General features: G+C 43.9%; 1 protein-coding gene across 2 annotated transcripts in view; it reads left to right on the forward strand.

Annotated features, from left to right (window-relative positions):
* LOC130335539 (uncharacterized) overlaps nt 1-19,936 on the forward strand; it is a 125,424-nt gene extending 105,488 nt beyond the window's left edge. The window contains exon 2 of one of the 2 annotated variants that reach the window (XR_008877275.1): nt 19,799-19,936. The gene's annotated coding sequence lies outside the window, so the exon portion shown is untranslated. The remainder of the gene's footprint in view (nt 1-19,798) is intronic. The other variant, XM_056553905.1, reaches the window with a different exon arrangement.
* The last annotated feature ends 900 nt before the right edge of the window (nt 19,937-20,836 follow it).

Consider the following 20,836-nt stretch of genomic DNA (forward strand, 5'->3'; position numbering starts at 1 on the left):
CAGCGCATCATAAATGGTTGTTGGCATGGCCATGTCAAGGTATGCCACCACCTGCTGGTTCAGGTCCTGCTCCATGTCTACTTGCTGCTGATGAGTTGCTTCACTATGCGGATGAAGAAAGCTACTCATCAGCGACTGTAGACTCAGGCTGCTGCTGATTGAGCTGGCACTGCTCCTCCCACCCCTCCCCAGCAGCCATGGCAGGGGAAGGTGAGCGCAGAGGGCCCCCCGAGTCAGACCTGCTAGTGGATGGACCATGTTGTTGTGGACCATGTAGTGATGTAGGCATCAGCCATCTGACTGCGTAGAATCTCTCTGTAGTAGGTCAGTTTGTCCTCCCTCGTAGTGGGTGTAAAAAAGGCCCCCATTTTGGGATGGTAGCGAGGGTCTAATAAGGTGGAGATCCAGAAGTCATCCCGCTGACGAATTTTGACAATTCGGAGGTCACTATGCAAGCAACTGAGCATGCATCGTGCCATTTGCGCCAGTGACTCGGAGGGACTACCTGCCTCCATCTCCACTGCATACTGCCACAGTGTGTCTTGGTCCTCTGTCTCAACTTCCTCATAACCCTCCAGCTCCTCTGGCTGCTCCTGCTCCTCCTCTCCTGTCCGAAGACTAGAAATACCGGCCATCTCATCCAAACTAAACTACGCTACGCTCTGCCCCTCATCATCCTCCTCCTCCAGTTCAGCCCCCACAGGGCTCATGTAGCCTTGAGATGTAGGCGCAATGTTTCCATTGCCGTGACCAGCCATGGTTTCAATCATTTGTTGTAGGAAATGTAGGAGTGGAATTACGTCGTTCATGGCGTAATCCAGGCGACTCACAAATAATGTGGCTTCCTCAAAGGGCCTCAGCAAACGGCAGGTGTAACGTATGAGCTGCCACTGGTTCACATTGAAGTTACACAGGGGAGTATTCCTATCTGCTTGGATCATCAAGAAATCGGTGATGGCTTTTCTTTGCTCGTATAGTCTGTCCAACATATGGAGGGTGGAATTCCGACGTGTGGCAACATCACAAATAAGACTATGTTGTGGGATACTGTTCTGACGCGGTGTACGAGTGGCTGAAGTGCATGAACAGTTTCCTTGCCATTTTCAGGATGTTTTGCAAATGGGGTGAAGACTTGAGGAAGTGCTTGACAACCAGATTTAACATGTGTGCCATGCAAAGCGCATGTTTCACACTTCCTTCTCGCAACGCGGACACGATGTTCTTCCCATTGTCGGACATCATGGTTCCCATTTCCAGATTTCGTGGAGTAAGCCATACTCGGATTTCTTTACGAATGAACTTTAGCAGTTCCTCCCCTGTGTGACTCCGTTTGCCAAGGCAAACCATGTGAAGAACAGCTTGACACCGCCGTGCCCTACACACATGGTACAATGAAGGGCCACCGAGATTTGGACATGCAGTGGAGGCCGAGGACACGGTGGAGGATGAGGAGGCGGCGTCGCACACTGTAACAGGACCAACTGCCTGGGAGCGAGAGCATGGAGGAGGAAGCGGTGTGACCTGTCCAAGTGGTTCCTGCACAGCCACATTTACCCAGTCAGCTGTAAAAGACATGTATTATCCCTGACTGTAGTTACAGCTCCACACATGTGCGCTGCCGTGCACTTTGGTACACACCAACAGGCTCAAGGACTGGCCCACCTTCTGTTCCACAAAATTGTGCAGGGCTGGTACTGCCTTCTTCGCAAAGAAATGACGGCTTTGGACTCTCCACCTCGGCTCGGCACAAGCCATCAATTCTCTGAAAGGTGCAGAGTCCACCACTTGAAAAGGGAGGGACTGCAACACTAGCAACTTGGACAGGAGCACATTCAACTTCTGCGCCGTTGGATGAGTGGGCGCATACTGTTGTCTCTTGGACATGGCTTCGCCGATGGATTGTTGGCGGAATGGCTGACTAAAAGCGGGAGAAGCAGGAGCGACAGAAGGAGGGTTTGACACACAGCTCCCTTCGGCTGAGGTGGTGGAGCCTTGGCTGGATGAAGGAGGTAGCGGATGGCCACTGGGTGATGCGGCAGGCTGGACCACTACATCGGAGCAACGGTTCTCCCAGGCCGCTTTATGGTGGCGAAGCATGTGTTGATGCAGGGCCGTGGTGCCGACATTGGGACCCTGGCCACGCTTTACCTTCTTCCAACAGATCTTGCATGTGGCTACGTGAACATCCTCCGGATGCCTTATGAAAAACTTCCACACCGCCGAGTAGCTGATTTTCCCACCCACAGTCCGCACTAATTGACTGCTACTGGTGTCGTCTCCAGGAACCCCTGTTCCACTACTACCTCCCGGAAAGGTAGCCTGCCACAAAGCAGGTGGTCTCCCCCGGGCACGTTTGGCTCCTGAATTTCCACTCCTGCCACAATGCTGACTGCCAACCGTGCTACCGCCTTTCTGCCTCAAGGGCAACCTGCAACTCTCTTCTCCTGATGATGATGAAGCCCCTTCTGCACCCGGCTCCTAATTGCGATCGGCTTCATCATCATCAACAGTTGTGTGCACGTCACTGATGTCCTCCTCAGGTTCCCCAACAGTGTCTGCTTCAGGACCCTGAACACTTGCAACACCGCCTCCCATGTCACTCTCCGCATCACTACTTGGCCACCTACCGGAGCAATCGGCGCATGTCTCCTCCCCTTCTTGGCTGTCCAGTAGCTGCTGACTGTCCTCTATTAGATCGTCCTCAGTAAATAGTGGAGCTGAACCCACAACATAAGATACTTCATTAGGAGAGGGAACAGCATAGGACAAAGGCAATGGGAGGAAAGGGACTGCTCCCGGGCCATGCCAACTGAGGGTTGTGTCTGAGGAACCCACCGACTGTTGACTGGGGGTGTCAGATGTCACTTGTGATGATGTGGATGAGCATGTTAACCAATCGACAATGGCAGATGGCTTGCTGGTGGAGACACGACCGCTGGCTGATAACGGGAGCTCAGGCCCGTTTACTGGCTGCGACTCCTGCTGCCATTCGCCCAAAGTCTGCTGCCAACTCTGCCTGAAGTATTTAGGCCTCTGCCACTCCTCGGTGCACATCCTGGCAATTCTCTGCCTGACATACTTAGTGTGTTTATGAGGGTATTACAATATGCTACACTACTCTTTAAACAGTATTTGTCTAGAACAGCAGCAGGTGATTACTTACGGCTGTCCTTTCACAGTATGTAGGCCCTTGACAGATTAACAGATACTAGATGATACAATACTTGGATGTACCTATGCGGTATGCACTGATGAGGGCAGTAATATGCGTAACTATACGCAGAAAAAAATCTGTATTTTTGTAAAACACCAGCCGGTGGATACTATTGTTTGGACTTTGACAGTATGGAGCACCTTGACAGATTAACAGGTACTAAATGGTACAATACTTGGATGTACCTATGCGGTATGCACTGATGAGGGCAGTAATATGCCTAACTATATGCAGAAAAAACTCTGTATTTTTGTAATACACCAGCCGGTGGATACTATTGTTTGGACTTTGACGGTATGGAGCACCTTGACAGCTTAACAGGTACTAGATGGTACAATACTTGGATGTAGCTATGCGGTATGCACTGATGAGGGCAGTAATATGCCTAACTATTAGCAGAAAAAAATCAGCATTTTTGTAAAATACCAGCCGGTGGATACTATTGTTTGGACTTTGACAGTATGGAGCACCTTGACAGCTTAACAGGTACTAAATGGTACAATACTTGGATGTACCTATGCGGTATGCACTGATGAGGGCAGTTATCGATACGTAAATATACGCAGAAAAAACTATTTTTAAAAAAAACAGCCGGTGAATAGTATTGTTTGGACTTGCACAGTATGTAGCCAGCCCCTTGACAGATTAACAGGTACAAAATGGTACAAATGCACTACAAATGCACTACTTGACAATCACGTATTTCTGAACAGCAGCAGGACCCAACAGTGCAGCACCACAAAAAAATAAAAAATCCAGGGATTAAACCCTAAATTGCACTCTGTCACACAATTCTGAGCAGCAGAAGATTTGTGGAGAATAAAAACTCAATAGAGCTGAAAAATGAGGAGATAAGATGCTTCAGAAAGTTCAGGCAGCTTGGAGATCTGTATGAGGCAGCTGACAGCTATCTGCCCCTCTCTGCTGCAATGCTCAATAACGTGAATAGGAGGCTTAGCAATCAATGATCCTTCTCAGTGTAACAGCACAGCACTCTGCACTCCTGCCTTTCCCTAATGCTGATGTGACTAGCAGTTGCAGTGTAACGCTGTGGTATGAGCTATTCACACACACACAGTCCTGTCCTCTCCATCTGAGTGCATAGATGAAATTAAGAGAGGCAAGATGGCCGCCGATTATATAGGGCCGGTGACATCACTGGGGTCAGTGAACACTGATAGGCTGCATCTCACATGTGATTCAGGGTCAGCCCGCCTACTTTCATTCCCGCCGCTGTTTCCCACCCTCCCATAATCCCCTGCCCCATGTACTCACATGTGGATCCGCCATCTTAGGTCTCCAATTGCCTGGAACGCTGTAAAATGGAGTTTAATGAAGCGATTCGCCCGATAGAATCGCGGCGATATTCGTATTCGTTGCGAATCAAATTTTTCATGAAATTCGTAACGAATTCGGGTTCGTCAACTTCGATTCGCTCATCTCTAGTTATTAGTTATATAATACATTTTTGTATAACTAACACTAATGTAGTAGCTTTGTTTCATGATGCAGACCAAGAATAGTTGTTAGAATGGGTGTTAATGTTCTTTTCTGCAGAAGTATGCACTGTAAGCCAGGTTGGACCTGGAATACATATGCGACTTTTAAATGGAGATGCAACTTTTTTCTTTGTGGTGCCTTGGGGGGTGTATGGCAGTTGGGGTGTTGCTATGCGGTATATCAAGGGAGTAATTAACTCTTGTCAGTCGTGATGCCAGGGTGAGGGTTAATACTGTGTAGCTTGGCCTATCGCCACCCTTTCCAAAAGTGACCCATGAACCACCAAAGGTCCTTTTACCTACCATAGAGTTCTGAAGCCCCGTCACATGACCCGAAGGCCCTGCGACGCTATGAAGGTAATAACATATTATATACAGTATTTACACACTTTTATTACCATATTAACTAGATGAGGGGTGACTAGGGGATGACTAGAGAAGTGAACCCCCACAGTTCCTAGGAACTCTGACTTTGGGGACCTCCAACCAAGGTACGGTATGCAATATGGTACCGGGACACCAAAAACCCCCTTACTTAAAACAAGTCGACCCCAACGCCTGTCCCCTAAGGCTGAGGAACTAGGACTAAGGATGAAATTATCATGCATTATATACATCCTGATAAAAATTTTCTATTTTCTCTGACTAGCATTACTAGACATTTTAAAGCTTTCTATACATTTTTTTAAAGCTTACAAGGCATTTTTAAAGTTCTCTAAACATTTTTAAAGCTTTCTAGACATTTTTAAAGCTCTCTAGACATTTTTCAAACTTTCTAGACATTTTTAAAGCTCTCTAGACATTTTTTAAGCTTTCTAGATATTTTTATATCTCACTAGACATTTTCTTTTTGCCATTTAAGTTACCTGTTAGTACACAGAAGTTATATTGGCTTGCCTGAGGCTGTCTACCAATAATCTAGCTACTAGGGTCTATCGGCTACACGCTCTTACCCTTAGAACACAAGAGTATAACCTTACCTAGGTTACCTTTAGTAAATACGTGCATCAATTTTTAGCTCGCAAGAGCACCTGCTGGCCAGGCAGGGCATCCCACACACGTAGAGAGAAAAGAGAAATTAGTGTAAATAACAGTGGCAGGAATTGGATAATGACTTAGACTACTATTCCTAAAGTATGTTTTCTTAGTGTGAGATATATTTTATTTTTGTGTACTAAGTTAGAATGAGGTAAGTACACTTTAAGTGATTTGTGTGATGTACTATGTGTACAGATACTATTTGGAAGATCAGTCTTGGTATCTTAAGGGCAGTTTACCCTGAGACAGGCGCTAGAGATGGGTGACGGTAATTCTACTCTCAGAGGAGCCGGGAGAGTCACCTCTAAGCAACTATTACAACACCTTTTAAATTTTCCTAATGTATGTACATATGTACAAGAATTATTTACATTTTTTCCTTTTGTGTACACGTTAATTTAAGCGGACATTTTTCCGTGTACAACATCCATTTACATTTTCTTATACTAGCAGAAATATTTATTAAAACACTCCAACAGGGTTCAGGTGTATACACCTGATAAGTGCAATTTTTAGCAAGAAACTCTTACGATACTATGGAGGTATAAGGCATATACACGAAACTGGCGTGTAAGGATCAGCAGTCCACCTACACTAGGAGTCTTTTGAGGTATATACACAAAACTGGCGTGTAAGGATCAGCAGTCCACCTACACTAGGAGTCTCTTAAACACGGCTTTACCACAATCAGCCGGACACAAAACTTACGAATCTCCTACAGGCTAGGAGTCTCTTGACCTAAGGGTCAGGCACAAAGCTTGATGGTACATTGCAAAACTTAGAACAGTCTTAGCATAGTCCTGCTAGGCACATTTTCTTGAACGTTGTTGCAGAAAAACAAAGAAATTAGCAAGAAAACAAAGGTTAGCAAACGTTAGTCCCTTAAAAGACATTCCTCCGAGGGGCTCTCTCAAGTATTTGAGTCCCATTCCCCCTCTGAGGTACGCCTGAGACTGTATGAGCGACATCAGAAACCAGGTGAGACTCTCCGGCATATGCAGTAGCCTTGCAGAATGCGTTAGAGGCAGTGCAGGAGTTGGATGGCATCATGCCCGACCAGGGTAATAGAGTACTGATGGACCGGTTCATGGAAGGGGCACAGAATAAGTGGGACAAAGCCCAATTAGGATGCTAGCAGTGCAAAATCTCGATATGGATTTCCCAGCTTTTAAAAGACTAGCAGTTAAAGTGATTGAATCGGGGTCCCAGGTAGAGGAAGCTAGTGCCCCTGCTGCAGAACCCTTAGGGGCCTCACCCCAGCCCTCGGCCTCTTCTCAGCCTGTCCTTGCTACACCGCCCTCTAGTCCATGGACTGCTGATTTACAAGATATTAAACAGGACATTGAACAGCTAGCCAAGGCATTCAAGGAGATGGCAGGCCGGTCAAATCCCCCTAGGCCTGCAACACTCCCACCTAAGAAATCTGACCCCTGCCCTGCCAATCCCCCTTATAACCCTCCTGTCAGACCGCCTGGGAATCAGAGGCCTGTCTGCAGCCATTGTTGTAAGACTGGACACTGGAAGAGCCAATGCTGGGCTTTAAACGGGCATCCCCTGGGGTCGAGGACCGCACCCCAGGAGTAACTACAGAAGGTCCAGAATCAACCGGCACCAACCATGATACCAGCGAAAACAGCAGCCAGTAATCCCCTGGTCAATTTGAATCCCTCGGTGTCCCACTCTACTATCACCAATGTGGTGTGGGAGAGTTATATCAACTCCCTGCCAGCTCCTGATATTGGAAGAGCTAGGGGGTCCAGAAAAGGAGTAGGAAGAATTCGGAGATCTTTCCTATGGTGGCCTTATGGTCCACTGGCCAGGTGCGGAGCTTCTCCAAGGCAGGCCCATGGAGCTGTCCCATGAGCAGCTGTACCTGTTGATGAGGAGGAAGGGCGTAGAACCCGAAGAGACTGTAAAACTTCTCCTTAAAGTCTCTCAATGTGAAGGGATCACCAAGTAGGAAGAACGGGGTTTCCCAGAAAAACAGGTGCAGCAACAGGGGATCCAACCATGTAGGGAGAAACTGGAGGCGGGCTAGGCGGATCCTGTCTTACCCGTAGTGAGGGTCCTGCCGGGGACACAGGAAGACCCCGGCTTTGTAGAGCAGGTAGCATCAGTGAAGGTGGCAGCATCCTTCTGACTTGTGGTGGGGACCTCATTGGTGGGGTCACAGGTACAACACCATCCAGTTGGTCAGGTGGCAACAATGGTCCTGCAGGCTCTGACATTCTTCTATTGGGTGCGCTGGCCCTTTAAAATGAATCTCGGGTTCGCAGGTCCGAAGGAGATGTGCAGTTATTCTCTAATCTGGAACTTTAGTGAGTAGATTTCAATTTCAAATTTGAGAGCGGTGAGCAACACCCTGCGCTAGTTTTAACTCTTTCCAATGCGGATTGCAGCTCCGCTGTACTCTTCGCCTCCCCCCTTACTTTTTGCGTAGCCCCTTATATCGTTTAAGGGGGGATATGATAAACGTATATAAGTATATAAATGGCCAATACAAAAAATATGGAGAAAAACTGTTCCAGGTTAAACCCCCCCAAAGGACGAGGGGGCACTCCCTCCGTCTGGAGAAGAAAAGGTTTAGTCTAAAGGGGCTTTCTTTACCGTGAGGACTGTGAATTTATGGAACGGTCTACCTCAGGAAGTGGTCATAGCAGGAACAATTAACAGCTTTAAAACAGGGTTAGATACATTCCTGGAACAAAATAACATTAATGCTTATGCAGAATTATAAAACTATATCCCTTTCCCTTATCCCCTTACACCCTTCCCTTCAATTCCCTGGTTGGACTTGATGGACGTATGTCTTTTTTCAACCATACTAACTATATTGTTCACCATATGCACCGCTCTTGTACATGAAAACGCGGTTTGCAGCACATGAATACAGTCTCTTATATAGGGGGAGTACACTTTCACTGGTGGCAACAGCAGTAGGCACACACCCATATCCTGTCTGTGACATTAGTCATTTTACCCAAAAATCCACGGCAAAATGGAAAAAAAAATCATTGTGCGACAAAATCAAAGAAAAAATGCCATTTTGTAAGTTTTGGGGGCTTCCGTTTCTACGCAGTGCATATTTCGGTAAGAATGACACCTTATCATTATTCTGTAGGTCCATATGGTTAAAATGATACCCTACTTATATAGGTTTGATTTTGTCGTACTTCTGGAAAAAATCATAACTACATGCAGGAAAATGTATACATTTAAAAATGTCCTCTTCTGACCCCTATAACTTTTTTATTTTTCCACGTACACGGCGGTATTTGGGCTCATTTTTTGCGCCATGATCTGAAGTTTTTATCAGTACCGTTTTTTTTTATCAGACTTTTTGATCACTTTTTATTCATTTTTTTATGGTATAAAAAGTGACCAAAAATACGCTTTTTTGGACTTTGGAATTATTTTGCACGTACGCCATTGACCGTGCGGTTTGATTAATGATATATTTTTATAGTTGGGACATTTACGCACGTGGCAATACCACATATGTTTATTTTTATTTTTATTTACACTGTTTTATTTTTTTTATGGGAAAAGGGGGGTGATTCAAACTTTTATTAGGGAAGGGGTTAAATGACCTTTATTAAAAAAAATTTAAACTTTTTTTTTGCAGTGTTATAGCTCCAATAGGGACCTATAACACTGCACACACTGATCTTTTACACAGATCACTGGCGTGTATGAACACGCCTGTGGTCAATGTTATCGGCGCTTGACTGCTCCTGCCTTGATCTCAGGCACGGAGCAGTCATTTGCCGATCGGACACCGTGGAGGCAGGTAAGGGCCCGGTGTCCTGTAAGCTGTTCGGGACGCCGCAGCTGTCCCGAACAGCCCGACTGAGCAGCCGGGATACTTTCACTTCAAACGTGGCGGTCAGCTTTGATCGCTGCGTCTGAAGGGTTAATGCAGGGTATCACCGTGATCGGTGATGTCCTGCATTAGAAGCGGGTCCCGGGCATTGATAGCCGCTGGGACCGACCCGATATGACGCGGGGACACCGCGTGACCCAGCGGCATATCGCAGGAGCCGGCTGAGGACGTAAATATACGTCCTTCGCCGTTAAGGGGTTAAAGTAATAACACTTTCTATATGCATTATACAGTATAACACATGGCAAACAATAACACATGGCAAACAATATATACATAAGGGGACAAGTGTAAGGGGGCCTGGGGACACTGCAGGGAGGCTGCCTGACAGGGCAGCAAGGGTACAGGGTTTAACTCCTGTACTGGGCCACCACAGTACTAATAAAAATAAGCTCTAATGGCTTTGTGTTGAATTCTTCTGAGGGGCCTGTTATACAAGTGGTGCACTCTGTACTTTACAGAGGGTCATTTCTTCAGTGTTTTCACATGAAAAGATAGAAGAAAATATTTTTAAAAAATGTGAGGGGTGGACTCACTTTTGGGAGATCCTATATATATATAATGTGAGGGGTATATAATGTGAGGAGTGGACTCACTTATGGAAGATACTGTGTATAATATGAAGGGCGGACTCACTTAAGGGAGATACTGTATATAATGTGAGGGGTGGACTCACTTATGGGAGATACTGTATATATAATGTGAGGGGTGGAGTCACTTATGGGAGATACTGTATATATAATGTGAGGGGTGGAGTCACTTATGGGAGATACTGTGTATAATGTGAGGAGTGGACTCACTTATGGGATATACTGTATATAATGTGAGGGGTGGACTCACTTATGGGAGATACTGTATATAATGTGAGGGGTGGACTCACTTATGGGAGATACCTTATATAATGTGAGGGGTGGACTCACTTATGGGATATACTGTATATATAATGTGAGGGGTAGACTCACTTATGGGAGATACTGTATATATAATGTGAGGGGTGGACTCACTTATGGGAGATACTGTATAAAATGTGAGGGGTGGACTCACTTATGGGATATACTGTATATATAATGTGAGGAGTGGACTCATTTATGGGATATACTGTATATATAATGTGAGGGGGGGAGTCACTTATGGGAGATACTGTATATAATGTGAGGAGTGGACTCACTTATGGGAGATACTGTATATATAATGTGAGGGGTGGACTCACTTATGTAAGATACTGTATATATAATATGAGGGGTGGACTCACTTATGGGAGATACTGTATATAATGTGAGGGGTGGACTCACTTATGGGATATACTGTATATATAATGTGAGGGGTGGACTCACTTATGGAAGATACTGTATATATAATGTGAGGGGTGGACTCACTTATGGGAGATACTGTATATATAATGTGAGGGGTGGACTCACTTATGGGAGATACTGTATATATAATGTGAGGGGTGGAGTCACTTATGGGAGATACTGTATATAATGTGAGGGGTGGACTCACTTATGGGAGATACCTTATATAATGTGAGGGGTGAACTCACTTATGGGATATACTGTATATATAATGTGAGGGGTGGACTCACTTATGGGAGATACTGTATATATAATGTGAGGAGTGGACTCACTTATGGGATATACTGTATATAATGTGAGGGGTGGAGTCACTTATGGGAGATACTGTATATAATGTGAGGGGTGGACTCACTTATGGGATATACTGTATATAATGTGAGGGGTGGACTCACTTATGGGAGATACTGTATATAATGTGAGGGGTGGACTCACTTATGGGAGATACTGTATATAATGTGAGGGGTGGACTCACTTATGGGAGATACCTTATATAATGTGAGGGGTGGACTCACTTATGGGATATACTGTATATATAATGTGAGGGGTAGACTCACTTATGGGAGATACTGTATATATAATGTGAGGGGTGGACTCACTTATGGGAGATACTGTATATAATGTGAGGGGTGGACTCACTTATGGGATATACTGTATATATAATGTGAGGAGTGGACTCACTTATGGGATATACTGTATATATAATGTGAGGGGGGGAGTCACTTATGGGAGATACTGTATATATAATGTGAGGGGTGGACTCACTTATGGGATATACTGTATATAATGTGAGGGGTGGACTCACTTAAGGGAGATACTGTATATAATGTGAGGGGTGGACTCACTTATGGGAGATACTGTATATATAATGTGAGGGGTGGAGTCACTTATGGGAGATACTGTATATATAATGTGAGGGGTGGAGTCACTTATGGGAGATACTGTGTATAATGTGAGGAGTGGACTCACTTATGGGAGATACTGTATATAATGTGAGGGGTGGACTCACTTATGGGAGATACCTTATATAATGTGAGGGGTGGACTCACTTATGGGATATACTGTATATATAATGTGAGGGGTGGACTCACTTATGGGAGATACTGTATATATAATGTGAGGGGTAGACTCACTTATGGGAGATACTGTATATATAATGTGAGGGGTGGACTCACTTATGGGAGATACTGTATATAATGTGAGGGGTGGACTCACTTATGGGATATACTGTATATATAATGTGAGGAGTGGACTCACTTATGGGATATACTGTATATATAATGTGAGGGGTGGACTCACTTATGGGAGATACTGTATATATAATGTGAGGGGTGGACTCACTTATGGGAGATACTGTATATATAATGTGAGGGTGGGACTCACTTATGGGAGATACTGTATATAATGTGAGGGGTGGACTCACTTATGGGAGATACTGTATATATAATGTGAGGAGTGGAGTCACTTATGGGAGATACTGTATATAATGTGAGGGGTGGACTCACTTATGGGAGATACTGTATATATAATGTGAGGAGTGGACTCACTTATGGGAGATACTGTATATATATTGTGAGGGGTGGACTCACTTATGGGAGATACTGTATATAATGTGAGGGGTGGACTCACTTATGGAAGATACTGTATATATAATGTGAGGGGTGGACTCACTTATGGAAGATACTGTATATATAATGTGAGGGGTGGACTCACTTATAGGAGATACTGTATTTATAATGTGAGGGGTGGACTCACTTATGGGAGATACTGTATATATATTGTGAGGGGTGGACTCACTTATGGGAGATACTGTATATAATGTGAGGGGTGGACTCACTTATGGGAGATACTGTATATATAATGTGAGGAGTGGACTCACTTATGGGAGATACTGTATATATATTGTGAGGGGTGGACTCACTTATGGGATATACTGTATATAATGTGAGGGTGGAGTCACTTATGGGAGATACTGTATATATAATGTGAGGTGTGGAGTCACTTATGGAAGATACTGTGTATAATATGAAGGGCAGACTCACTTATGGGAGATACTGTATATATAATGTTAGAGGTGGAGTCACTTATGGGATATACTGTATATGATGTGAGGGGTGGACTCACTTATGGGAGATACTGTATATATAATGTGAGGGGTGGAGTCACTTATGGGAGATACTGTATATATAATGTGAGGGGTGGACTCACTTATGGGAGATACTGTATATAATGTGAGGGGTGGACTCACTTATGGGATATACTGTATATAATGTGAGGGGTGGACTCACTTATGGGAGATACTGTATATATAATGTGAGGGGTGGAGTCACTTATGGGAGATACTGTATATATAATGTGAGGGGTGGACTCACTTATGTAAGATACTGTATATAATATAATATATATACTATATGTGACTACAAAATGCCCCATATATATGATTACAGCAGCTTGCAAAGGGAACATAAATATTTGTCACCGTATTAAGTACTATTGGTCAGACCTCCAATGATTATGCATTTATCACCTATTCTGTAGAAAGCACTAGGGGCTGCCAAAAGTCATGCTTATCATGTTTACGGTCCAGAATTAAGAAGGAACCCCATGATCCTGGCCCCTCCTACTGGTGGGAGGGGACATCTAGCCATCCTCTGTTCCTTTCTCTACAAAGGACAGTGGTCATTCAGCTGGAGGTTCTGTTATAGAGTTGAAATAGATAAGTTATAATACCAGGTTATAATGGAGAGTCTTCTAGTCATTGATACATTCTGTAGTTCTACACTGTCCATTGCATTGTATTTTTAGTATAGTTTAAAGTAATAAAGGTCCGGGAGAGATCACTGTATGTTATAGAGCACTGTATGTTATACAATATGTAATATACAGCAGCTGATAAGTACTGGAAGACTTAAGATTATGAAATAGAAGTCACCAGTTGATTTGAAAAAAAAAAAGTACCCCCTTTAACCCCTTAAGGACCAAGGGCGTACAGGTACGCCTTTGCTCCCTGGTACTTAAGGACCACGGGCGTACCTGTACGCCCGTGGGAATTTCGGTCCCCACCGCACGCGGGGCGGGGACCGGGCCGGGGTGACTGCTGATATCTATCAGCAGGCACACCGTGCAAATGCCCGGGGGGGTCATCAGACCCCCCCATGTCGGCCATCGCCGCAAATCGCAAGTGAATTCACACTTGCGATTAGCAGCTATTCCGGGTCGCACGGGTCTATAGTGACCCGGAAAATAAAGGGGATCGCGGATGTCCTAGACACCCACGATCCCCCTGTAGCGATAGGAGTGAGGTGGCAGAGGTGCCACCCCTCCTATCTCTGCTATTGGTGGTCTAGACGCGACCACCAATAGCAGATCGGGGGCGGAGGGGTTTACTTTCGGTTTCCCCATTCTGCCCACCCACAATAGGCGGGGCAGGACGGGGAAACCGACAGGGACCGGCGCCGAAGATCCACTTACCCATCGGCGACGGCAGTGGGCGAGGATCAGCGGCGGCAGCGGGCGACGATCGGCGGAAGAAGAGGAAGGCGACGCAGCTCCCTGGATCCGACGGAAGCCGGTGAGTTACTTAGCAACATCTGGAGGGCTACAGTCTGAGACCACTATAGTGGTCTTTAAACTGTAACCCTCCAGATGTTGCAAAACTACAACTCACAGCATGCCCAGAGAGCTGTTTAGGCATGCTGGGAGTTGCAGTTTTGCAACAGCTGGAGGTCTGCAGTTTGAGACCACTGCACAGTGATCTCTATACTGTGCACCTGCAGATTTTGCAAAACTACAACTCCCTGCATGCCCACACAGCAATTTGCTGTCTGGGCATGCTGGGAGTTGTAGTTTTGCAACATCTGGAGGTCCACAGTTTGTGCAGTGGTCTCTAAACTATAGCTCTCCAGATGTTGCAAAACTGCAACTCCCAGCATGCCTAAACAGCAAACAGCTGTCTCTGCATTCTGGGAGTTTTAGTTGTGTACCTTCAGCTGTTGCATAACTACATCTCCCAGCATGCCTTTCGGCGATCAGTACATGCTGGGAGTTGAAGTTTTGCAACAGCTGGAGGCACACTGGTTGGAAAATACTGAGTTAGGTAACAGAACCTAACTGAAGGTTTTCCAACCAGTGTGCCTCCAGCTGTTGCAAAAGTACAACTCCCAGCATGCACGGTCTGTCAGTACATGCTGGGAGTTGTAGTTTTGAAACAGCTGGAGGTTTTCCCCCCATGGGAACATACAGGGTACATTCACACTGGCGGGTTTACAGTACGTTTTCTGCTTCAAGTATGAGCTGCAGCAAATTTTTCGCTGCAGCGCAAACTCCTAGCGGTAAATTCACTGTAAACCTGTGCCCGTGTGAACGTACCCTAAAAACACTACACTACACTAACACATAATAAAGGGTAAAACTCTACATATACACCCCTTTACACTTTCCCCCCCCCCAATAAAAAGAAAAAACGTATTGTACGGCAGTGTTTCCAAAACAGAGCCTCCAGCTGTTGCAAAACAACAACTCAGAGCATTTCCGGACAGCCACTGACTGTCCAGGCATGCTGGGAGTTTAGCAACAGCTGGAGGCACCCTGTTTGGGAATCACTGGCGTAGAATACCCCTATGTCCACCCCTGTGCAATCCCTAATTTAGTCCTCAAATGCGCATGGCGCTCTCTCACTTCAGAGCCCTGTCGTATTTCAAGAAAACAGTTTAGTGCCACATATGGGGTATCTCCGTACTCGGGAGAAATTGCACTACTAATTTTGGGGGCTTTTTTTCCTTTTACCCCTTATGAAAAAGCAAAGTTGGGGTCTACACCAGCCTGTTAGTGTAAAAAAAAATTTTTTTTACACTAACATGCTGGTGTTGTCCTTTACTTTTTATTTTCACGGGGGGTAAAAGAAAAAAAAAAAGATCCCCAAAATTTGTAACGCAATTTCTCCTGAGTACGGAAATACCCCATATGTGGGCGTAAAATGCTCTGCGGACTCACAACAAGGCTCAGGAGTGAGAGCGCACCATGTACATTTGAGGCCTAAATTGGTGATTTGCACAGGGGTGGCTGATTTTACAGCGGTTCTGAAATAAACCCAAAAAAATAAATACCCACATGTGACCCATTTTGGAAACGACACCCCTCACGGAATGTAACAAGGGGTATAGTGAGCCTGAACACCCCACAGGTGTTTGACAAATTTTCATTAAAGTTGGATGGGAAAATGAAAAAAAAAAAATGTTTTCACTAAAATGCTGGTGTCACCCTAAATTTTTCATTTTCACAAGGGAAAATAAAAAAGCCCCCCAAAATGTGTAACCCCATTTCTTCTGAGTAAGAACATACCCCATATGTGGATGTAAAGTGCTCTATGGGTGCACTACAATGCTCAGAAGAGAAGGAGCGCCATTGGGATTTTGAAGAGAAAATTTGTCCGGAATTGAAGGCCACTTGTGTTTACAAAGCCCCCATAGTGCCAGAAAAATGGACCCCCCCCCCCATATGTGACGCCATTTTTGAAACTACACCCTTCATGTAATGTAATAAGGGGTACAGTGAGCATTTACTCCCCACAGGTGTCTGACAGATTTTTGGAACAGTGATCCGTGAAAATGAAAAATTTAATTTTCCATTTGCACAGCCCACTGTTCCAAAGATCTGTCAAATGCCAGTGATGTGTAAATACTCACTGCACCCCTTATTAAATTCTGTGAGGGGTGTAGTTTCCAAAATAGGGTCACATGTGGGGGGGGTCCACTGTTCTGGCACCACGGGGGGCTTTGTAAATACACATGGCCCCTGACTACCATTCCAAACAAATTCTCTTTCCAAAAGCTCAATGGTGCTACTCCTCTTCTTAGCATTGTAGTTCGCCCGTAGTGCACTTCAGGCCAACTTATGGGGTACCTCCATACTCAGAAGAGATGGGGTTACAAATTTTGGGGGGTATTTTCTGCTATTAACCTTTGCAAAAATGTGAAATTTGGGGGGAAACACACATTTTAGTGAAAAAAAATATATTTTTTTACATATGCAAAAGTCGTGAAACACTTATGGGGTATTAAAGCTCACTTTATTCCTTGTTACGTTCCCCAAGGGGTCTAGTTTCCAAAATGGTATGCCATGTGTTTTTTTTGCTATTCTGCCACCATAGGGGCTTCCTAAATGCAACATGCCCCCCAAAAACCATTTCTGAAAAACGTACTCTCCAAAATCCCCTTGTCGCTCCTTCGCTTCTGAGCCCTCTACTGCGCCCGCCGAACAATTTACATAGACATATGAGGTATGTCCTTACTCGAGAGTAATTGGGCTACAAATATAAGTATACATTTTCTCCTTTTACCCCTTATAAAAATTCAAAAATTGGGTTTACAAGAACATGCAAGTGTAAAAAATGAAGATTGTGAATTTTCTCCTTCACTTTGCTGCTATTCCTGTGAAACACCTAATGGGTTAAAACACTTACTGAATGTAATTTTGAATACTTTGGGGGTTGTAGTTTTTATAATGGGGTAATTTGTGGGGCATTTCTAATATGAAGACCCTTCAAAACCACTTCAAACCTGAACTGGTCCCTGAAAAAAGCGAGTTTCAAAATTTTGTGAAAAATTGGAAAATATCTGCTGAACTTTGAAGCCCTCTGGTGTCTTCCAAAAGTAAAAACACGTCAATTTTATGATGCAAACATAAAGTAAACATATTGGAAATGTGAACAAAAAAAATTTATTTTGAATATCCATTTCCCTTACAAGCAGAAAGCTTCAAAGTTAGAAAAATGCAAAATTTTTTAATTTTTTATCAAATTTTGGGATTTTTCACCAAGAAAGGATGCAAGTTACCACGAAATTTTACCCCTATGTTAAGGTAGAATATGTCACTTAAGACAATCTCAGAATCAGAATGATAGCTAAAAGCATTCCAGAGTTATTAATGTTTAAAGTGATAGTGGTCAGATGTGCAAAAAAAAGCTCTGGTCCTAAGGTGTAAAATGGCCTGGTCCTTAAGGGGTTAAGGCAGGTATTTTTAATGTCATGACTGATCAATGAGTATGGTAACTTCTTTAGGAACATAACACATAAGTTAGTAAACTAGTAAGGACACTACATCAAATGAGAGGGAAAGTATGTGTTACACGTGTTAGTAATGGCATGTGTAACGCCGAGCGCTCCGGGTCCCGCTGCTTCTAACAGAGCTCCGGTCACTGCTCCTGACCGAGAGCGCTGTCCCCCTGTCAGCGGCGGGGATGCAATCCGCGTGGTGGGACGTCCCCGCTCACAGTTCGCATCCCAAGTCACTCACCATCCTCCCGCTGCTTACTGCGCTCCAACTTGCTGAGATTTAAAGGGCCAGTGTACCATTAATTGGCGCCTGGCCCAATCAGTCCAAAATGTATAAAAACCCACTTCCCCTTCCTATCCTTGCCGGATCTTGTTGCCCTAGTGCCCTGAGAAAGCGTTTTGTGTGTATCCCTAGCCTGTGTATCCAGACCCTTTGCCGTTGCCCCTGACTACAAACCTTTGCCGCCTGCCTTGACCTCTTGCTATGTCCGACCTTGCCTTCGCCTTGTCCTTGTGTACCACGCCTATCTCAGCTGTCTGTGAGGTCGAGTCGCTATCAGGGGATACGACCTGGGAGTTACTGCCGCAGCAAGTCCATCCCGCCTTGCGGCTGGCTCTGGTGAAAACCAGTAACTTCTTAGAACCGGTCCCCTGGTACGGCCCACCTCATCGCCTCACTGACATAGGGGATCCACTACCCACATACCAGTCCGGTACTGACAGCATGAAGCAGAGAACCTTATGACTGAAACCAGTTTAGTGTTGTCTAGACTGTAGTGTGCTGTCTAAAGGATCCCTGGTATTCTAAACCTCCCCATAGGGAACTGTGGTCTTTGTTGCAGGGAAATCCCTAGGTCATGATTTCCATAATAGTAACCAGTTCGCAGCTGGACATTCAGGTAGAAAAACAAACTAACATAAAGACAAGAGGGGAATGTAAACTGAATCGGGATCAGGTTGAGCCAGAGGTTAGTCATCTGGATCAGGTGTACAAAGCATGGAAACGAATGAATTGAAGTCAGGAGAAAGGAAGACAATCCAATGGGGCAAAGCAATAAACAGTAACAGAGCAATTCCTTACAAAGTCATACAACATTGTCTTGGGATGGCATTAGAGGTACAGAGCAGTATTTTACCAAACAGTACCACAACTTGAGTAAAGGGAATTATTTGTGGTTAATGAATAGAAGACATTTTTATAAATCAACTGGGATAGGGAACCTTGTTTTCAGTGATGCATATGAGAATCTATACTCAATAATCTTATTACCGGACCATATGAGATATATGTCCACAAGAGACCGCTCCCTCCACGGGATGGCAAATGAAGTTAAGTCACACGTTTCATCTCATCCATCTACTCTATCTCCTTATTTAGAATGTTAGACCACACAATAAGCTGTAAAGCAGTTGGCTGGGGATGAGCTTATGTTTTTAAGAAAATATCCAAGGGGATTCAAAATAAAAAAATAACCCATACTCACCTGCTGCCGATTCAACGATAACCAATCCTTGGTCCTCTTCACATTATATCCTGCTTCTAATGTCAACCCTACAGAAAGCACCTGCTTCGCCCATGGAATGTTCTAAAGGTAAAGGGTATAAGAAGGAAAAGATCAACCCGTAGTGAAGTATAAGGGTTTAAACATGGTTGCGTAATAAAGTAAATGGGACATAAGTTTATTCTAGTCTGAAGTGAAACCTTTCTTAGAAGTATGTCTCTTCTCTCTAGTAATAAGATATATTTGTGTTCTTCTTCTCAGGTGACTGATCTTGAAGTATTTTAAGCTCAGCTAAAAACGGAAGAAAAGACTGCAAAACAAAGCACAAGACTCTCCCCAATGAAGAAAAGTTTTTGTACAGCCAGGTAATACAGATTTATCACTGTGGTGGACTTTCGGAGGCAGAACCACAGTTGAAATGAAACGTAAGTTCCCCTTTAAATGTAAGCTTTATGTTTTATATTTGCTTTTTATGATTGATAGTTGTCTGTTTATTTGTTTGTCCTTGTTTGTCTTTGATGATTATAATGGCAAAGTTTTGGTTTCTGAGGTCAAATAATGTAACCAAAATTAAAAAAGAGCACAACTATAGATTAAGATGAAGGTAGGTGGCAGTTATTGTGTTTTTAAGGTGTTATTTTAGATGTCATCTTAATTTTTTACAAAGTAAATTCATATTTGAGTAGATAACCATAAAAGTATAATAGTAAAGTATAATAGTAATAAAAAAAAAACATACTAGAGAAAGCAGAGGAAATGTTACATGATAGAAGCTGCTTTCATGAGTACCTTAACTTTACCTATAGCAGTTTAGGTTTTTGTACGATGAGTATAGGGGAAGTAACTACTGTGGTTCACTTTTGGCCAAAAAACCACCGTAGATATGAAACGTAAGTAGATCTTCAAATGTAAGCTTTATAAGTTCTCTATTTACTTTTTATGTTTGCTTTTTGTCTTTTTTTATGTAAGTTGTTTTTAGGAATTTATTTGTCTTTATTGCAATGACATTGACAATTTATGCAGTTCCCCTGTTAGCAATGTTATCTATCTACTCCTTATGCTTTTTGTCTTTTTATGTAGTGTGTCTGTTTTTTAGGATACAATTATCTTGTCTCCCTTTGTGGTTTCTTCTCAGTCTTTTTTGTTGAGTACTATTGATTGTATTGTAAAAATATAGGCAAGCAACAAAACAATCATCTTGGTCAACTAAAAGTGGACACAACCATAAGTCAAGGATTTTATTTTGATAAATAGTAGCTGTTCTGATTTTTGTAGATGTTAAAGGTATAATTTTAACAT

The sequence above is a fragment of the Hyla sarda genome, chromosome 1 (assembly GCF_029499605.1).
Source record: "Hyla sarda isolate aHylSar1 chromosome 1, aHylSar1.hap1, whole genome shotgun sequence".
In the NCBI taxonomy this organism is placed as follows: domain Eukaryota; kingdom Metazoa; phylum Chordata; class Amphibia; order Anura; family Hylidae; genus Hyla; species Hyla sarda.